A 7170-nucleotide genomic window follows, 5' to 3' on the forward strand; every position below is an offset into this window, starting at 1 on the left:
TTTTTTGATGGTACTGGGGTTTGAACTTAGGGTTTTGTGCTTGGGAGGCAGTGACTCCACAACTTGAACCATATCCCCAGTGTGAGATTTTCTCAAAGAAAAATTAGCATATGAATTATTACCTTTTCACTCTGTCTCCACTTTTTAAAATATAATTAAAATCAAATTCTTCCAATCATCTCATTTCACGTGTCCCAAAGCAACAACAATGAAAACACAAAATTGATCATGAAAATGTGAAATAAAAGGGTCAGTGTTGCATCTAAAAACACATAAACTGTAATAATCCCACTAGCTACATGGAAATATCAACAATCTGTGCATGCAGAATGGGGTATTTGTGAGAGGGGTTTGGATCACAAAGGAGATTAAAGTGAGGGAATATGGTTGATTCACTAGAAATATGGTAGCAAGCACAAGGCCATGAGTTCAAACCCCAGTACCAGCAAAATCAAATAACAAAGCAACCCACATTGCTTTGGGGTTTTTGTGTTTTTTATTGACCCATTATTAAATGTCCCTTTTGTTTTCAGTTTTCAGTTTCCTTTTTTACTTACTAACTTCATATTAATAAAGATTGGAAGCACATTTAAGTCTCTTCAAATGGTTAAAAATGGTAGGCAACCAGTCACAGAGCTTTCCCTCTGAAAGATTATGAGATCCAATCTGATTGGAATAAGATTATTGGACATGTTCGTTTCATTTGTTGAACAGATATTTTTTCTTGTGCTTCAGGAAATCTCAAATCACAAATTAGGCAGACTGAGGTGACTACCAGTAGACAAAGAAGGTAGCAGGTCTTTAACATAAGACTGAGCCCCACAGATTCTCTACAGCTATGAACGTGAAGAAGCAGAAGAGGGAACCTGTCAGTCCTAGGGTTCCTCCACCAGAAGAGGAAGATCTGAGAGTAAGTGGATGCTTGGGTAAAGCTGGAAATAGGGTGCCATTAAATGGGGCCTGGGTTAGGTCATAGATGACTACCCCTGTAATCAACTTTTCCTGCTCATCTCTGAAGTCTCTTCTTGGAAACTGGAGACAGAAACATATAGACACCCTGAGGAGCAAACTCACCTGCTATGAAGGATCTTATTTAAGTATCATTTTGTCCTATTTGTGAACTCTAGCTCAATATTGCATTTTTATCTGGCAACCCACCTTTCTACATCCTTTTCAACAAGGTCATTAGAAGAACATATTATCATTTAAAAATCTAGCAGTAAATTGGCCAAACATGATTGGATCTTGCCTAAATAGAATATGAAAGTAATATTTGAAACTCTCTTTTTTATTTACATTTGAGAGTTTACTGGATTTTTTCTGGTCCATTAATATACCTTCTTTTTCACCCATGGGTGCAAGGACTGTAGAGACTTTGAGCACACTGCTAGAAGCAGGAGGTGTCCCATCAAATGCTGAGATGGGGTCATGTTCTCAATGCCTCTGAACACAAAGAAACAGAAAGACAACCAGGAACCACAGAACACCCCCCTAGATTATCAGAACCCAAGGACCTTTCACCAGACTGATAGAGAAAAGAACAGGGACAGAGGTGAGAAATGGGGAAGGTGAAAACCAAACTTCAGGCACTAAAGCTAAGGAGATGGTGTCTGTCCATGTCACCACCATTTGTAAAGAGCTGTCCAGGCAATTAGATTATAGGTGATGTCAAAAAAATAGAGCAGGTTTTCCTGTCCTCCAGTACCAAAGAGATAGGACTACATTCAAGCTACAAATGGCAGGGGCCCAGACACATCTAGGAAAGTAGCAACTTATGGCACAAAAGAACAGAGATGATGTGAACCTTGACTTGGGGAATTATGAACTGTCAGACATTATGGAGAGACTGCCATGAAGAAAGGAGCAGTTTCAGTGCAGGTTATCAGAATGCACTGCATGAATTAGAAGAAATGTTCAAAAGTACTGAGACCCAGACACATTTCTCTCCATGTAGTGGGTAATCTGGGTATAGCCACTTAAAAATTGTTTCTTCCTATGGCAAGAGGAGCAGCTGAGGAAAGCTCTAGTCCAGAAATTTCCCAGAATTAACAACAGGAGGTAGGGGCACAATTGGATTAAAGCGACAGAGTCCTGTGACTATTTGAGGGTGATTGTCCCCTTGGTGTCCCTCACATTTTGTCTTCTGTTTGCTGTCTTGCATTTCCCCTGGGAATGAAGGATTTGCTCAAGGTCCCCCTGTGGCTAAGAGGAGGCCAGTTTTTGTACTTAGCATTTGTCAAACTTCCCTTTTCTTTATTTTCATTTTTTAAAATAATTACTTCTATGTCTTCAATAATGTGCAAGTAAGGAAATGTTACGTGATTTCTTCTTACATGTTTAAATCTTAGAAACTTACATATAAGAATATTAAATTTTAGAGTGATAAAATGTCATTAGCCATTTTCCCATCCTTAAGTTTCCATTACTCAATTAGCGCCCCATAATTGTATAAGAAAATGCCCTTTATTCAGTAGAATAATAGTGAAGTTACAATTATTACCTTCTTCATTATGGTATAAAGTATATTGTAATGTGACAGGGTGATTGTAACTTCTTATCATCATTCCTCAGTGTCCTATGTACAGGTGCCTAGATGCCTGGACCCCACACTCTGCTAATTCCACATTTAATATGATAAAATATGTTGTTTCACTATTAATATTAATGTTTTGACTGCCTTGCATTATTTGCTGGATTTTCATGAAATATTATGTTGAGCACATACCAATGAGGCACTATAGTGCATAGCTTTCCTATAGGAACCAAATAAGCAAATACTGTACAATAGAAACTGAAATAGATCTGTCCTGGACATTGTTGAAACAAGTCAACCAACAATCAACATATCTGAAATAGGATCCATTTACCCTAAGGTGTCTTCCATGAAAGGAACAGAATTTACCTCTTTTACCTATGCAAAATAAAGGTCAGCCCTTCCAAAACAGATGTCTGTGGGTCACTACTCCCATGTCCCATAGAGTGTCCTCTATAAGGATTTCCAATTCTCCTCCTCCTCTGAGGAGACTTATTTGGAGTGAGATAACTCCATGTCAGGGGACTTGGAGGGGACAGCTGGACTAAGCATGGTGGCCAGAGGGTACAAGTTGTTTCTGCTTAATCACATCACCTTTTGTGGAACCTATATAATGATTGTTCTGAAGAGACTTCTATGAACAGACACACAGACACAAATGGAACTTAATATAGTACTGTATGAAGGGTTTTGCCTCAACATAATTTCACAGAAAATAGAAGTGGCACAGGTCTGTGCACATTAATTTATGTTTTTTCTCTTTTTCTAGCCTCTTGTAAACATTATTTAATTTTGTTTTAACAGCAGTAAAATTTATAATTTATAAATATTACATAAACTTTATACTTCGTAAAATTTATCTCTGACAAAATATAAGAGGCCTAACTACACTAAAATCTTACTTACAAATATGTGAATACTTTATCTTCCACAGTATGGAATATTGACATGTTAAATATGACACAAAAATTGCTTCTAAGGAAGTGACTATGGAGATTCAGGACCACCTGACAGAAAGGCAGAAAGGATTGCTATTGTGTTTGGTGTTTGAACAGCCAAAATCTGAGGAACTAAAGTTCTTCATAAGGAGCCTGGGTCACATATTTTGTTACAATCATGGAGAGCAAAACTATATATTTTCTCTAACTAATTTGTTGATATCTATCATCATAAAACAGTGTTAAATCTCATTGAACTACTGCTCTACATCTATGGAAATGGCCATATGGGTTTTTCTCTTCCTTCTGTTGTGATGTATTGTAATTATTGACTTGTATATCATTCATCAATGAGATAAATCCTACATCAGCATAACAGGTAATACCTTAGTGTGATTATGCAATCATTGCATTAGTGTTTTATTATAATATTATTGTCCTGTAGTTGTCTATGTTCTTTCTTGGTTTTGGTGTCAGGACAATATTGCCTTACTGAACAAGTATACTGTTTCCTTTGTTTTCAATTTTTGAAAGTTTTTGAATTGGAGTTCGTTCTTTAAATGTTGTGTAGAATTCACCTTTTCAGTCATAAATCTGCTTCTTCAATATGGTTCATTGTTATCCATCCTTTCACATTTTTCACCTGTTTTCCAAACATCCATCCCCACATTTCCTTTCATGGTAACTCCTTATTACATGAAGATGGGACAAGGGACTTTCACAGTTTGATTATTATATTTATTTTACTAAACTCAAGCCTTTATCACAAGCTCACCAGTTCTCAATTAACATCCCATTCTGGCTTCAAGGTGGTCTCAGGCCACGATGTTTCATTAGGTCTTGGCCTTACTGCACCTCTGTGGGTGGTGAATCCTCTGTATGCTACTGTCTTCCAGGTGAGTAGTCTGCAGATAGCAAGCACTGATCCTGATGGTTGACTTTAGGTCAATTATTTTATTACTTATATTTCTCTACTCTTTACCACCTGTGAACTTTGGTGAAGTAAGATCTCCAACTCAGGCAGATCCTTGATTGCTAACAGTCTCTATTTTGATATATTATTTGTCTGAAATCAGTATGGCCACAGTAGCCTCTCTCATCATGGAATATATTCTCCTTCTTTTCTTAACTTTTTCAATTTATATTTAAAGGAAATTTTATGCAGAAATATAAAGAGCAATAGTGGAGTTAATATGATCAATGTAAAATGCATGCCTTTTGAAACCTTATGGTGTAAGCTTTTGGATAATTAATACACACTAATAAAATGCATATGAAATATATACTTGACATCTATACTTTAATCCAGATTGATCAGTCATTATTACCCACAGTATTAAGCTTATCATTAGTGTATGTAAGAACTAAAGATGTGATAATTGATTACATATTTAATATATTTCAATTTCTTGAAAATTTCAGAATTACTTGTTTCCCCTCTCATTTTGTCATCAGACATTAGTTATTTTATCCATTAACAGTTCATGCACCTCAGTCCAAGCTAATGGAGAGGCCACAGTAGGAGGATCAAAAGATTGAAGCCTGACTGGGCAATGCAGTAAAAACCTGTCTCAGAAAAATGAGGAAGTATTCACACACTCTCAGAGTTAATGTTGTATTCCTTCTTACTGAAGGAGTGTTCAAGGTTCCCATGTCTAATTCAGTATTCATCGCAATGTTACTTAACAAAGAAAGCACTGGAGGCTCCATCCACCACATCATACTCATTTCATGGCATCTCTGTCTTATAGCCTCCTGCTCTGCTGTTCTTGGTTTGACTCTGCCTGGCTCAGCCTCAGTGCTGTTTTTTGCTTGCATGACTCTCATTCTGTTCCAAAGAGCTGTATTGTCATGGCAGCATCCACCCAGCTTTCAAAGGATGTCCACAGAGCATCAGGGATGGGCAGAAAAAAAATAAGAGAAGACACAGAACAAAGCACACACTGAAGCAATGCATAATTGACCCTTGGGGTGATTTTGTTCCTTATACTTCAAGTATTTAGAGCCAGCAGCCTGCAAAGCCACTTGAAATTGCTGGAATTACCCAGCTCACATGATGAGTTCTCTTATGCATATTGTACCCAGGAAAGCAGTGATATGGGGCTTCTGGGGCCTTCTGGGCCCAACAATCACTGCAGTCTGTGTAGAGGCAGGACATCAAGTCACAGAGGATTATTCATCAACCCTAAGACTGGGTGACTGAGCACTGTGGTTTGGGGATTTTCTTGTGATTTTTTTTACCCATTTCTTCTTTTTGACATTCTCTTTTTCACTGTGAATGTCTTCTCTTTGTCAGTCCTACTAGTGTATTATGGAAGCACTTAATTATTTTGCTTTCATATGTTCCTCATAAATGGAGTCTCACACAGGTGACTGATTCAGATTACGTTTGCAGTAGACTTTGGACTTGTGCTTTGAAATTCATGCTGGGATAGTTAAACTCTTGGAGGCTCTTATAATGAAGTACACTTTTAGTATTCCAGGTGGACATGATTTGCATGCAGAGATGTATGACTCAAATACATGGCCCATCACCATCCATGTGTTGGAACTTAACTGCTGAAGTGATAATAATAAGACATTGGGATTCTTGCAGTAAATTAGTCCAAGAGATATGTGGTCACATAGATGGAATTAGTATTCCTCTATCTAGGCTTCACAAAGTGATTAGATCTCTGGTCACCATCCTGCAATCAAAGAACACAGTTAGCATCTTTTCTGCAATGGCAGGATGCAGAAATCAGACAATGTGCGAAAGAGGGACCCCACCCTGACCAGAAAATACATTGACTATTGCCTTGTTCTTGGACACCTAGGTTCTTTGACACCTCTGCCTCTAGATATAGGAGAAGCAAATGTGCATTATTTGTAAGTTGCCCAGTCTGGAGTATTTTATAATAGCAGCAATGTCGGAGTGAGAAATGGACTAAGACACCCTTAAGTTTGTTCCCTGAACTAGTCACACTCTCATAATAGGAGGGTGTTCTGCAAACATCATCAAGCAAATTCCTCCAAGAGTCACATCAGAGATCTACTGGATCCAGTCTTGAGAAGAGCAGGCCATGTACAGGGGATGGATTTTTAAGATCTAAATTCTCATAAATGTACAAAAAATTATGTACTTCTTTCTACACAAGCACAAAGACTGTGACATAATCCTGCACTGGATGCTTGTGAACATTCACAAATTTAAATACAATGAAGGATTGATAAACTATTGAGATATGGAAAATACCCAACAAGGCACAAAAACATGATGAGAAATCATTTTTTGACAGTGTATCCCAGGTGGCCTCAAAATTGAGCCAAATACCTTACTATGCTATTACTAGGATTTGAGTTGAACATCAGCACAGGTGGCAGGCATAGCACATTTTTTCTATGCTATCATTAATGTCAAACTGCTCCAATACTCTCACATTTGCTCTGATTCTTGACCTCTCTGAGAATTCTATCCTGAGACTGATATATATTAGAAGGACTTGCAAATCGACTCTCCCTCTGCTCACAAACCCAGCCCTGCCTTGACCCTGCACTTGAGGGAAAGAAGCCCAGCTTGATCCCCAAATGATCCCATTCAGTGATCAGCACTAATATAGACCACTCTGCCTGGAGTTGGGGTAGAGCTGGGTTTTCCTTGTGACTCTTTTAATGGTGATTTGTGTAGAAAAGTGATATTAAGTGTATGTGTGTAGAAAT

Source organism: Castor canadensis, chromosome 18 (genome assembly GCF_047511655.1).
Source record: "Castor canadensis chromosome 18, mCasCan1.hap1v2, whole genome shotgun sequence".
Lineage (NCBI taxonomy): Eukaryota > Metazoa > Chordata > Mammalia > Rodentia > Castoridae > Castor > Castor canadensis.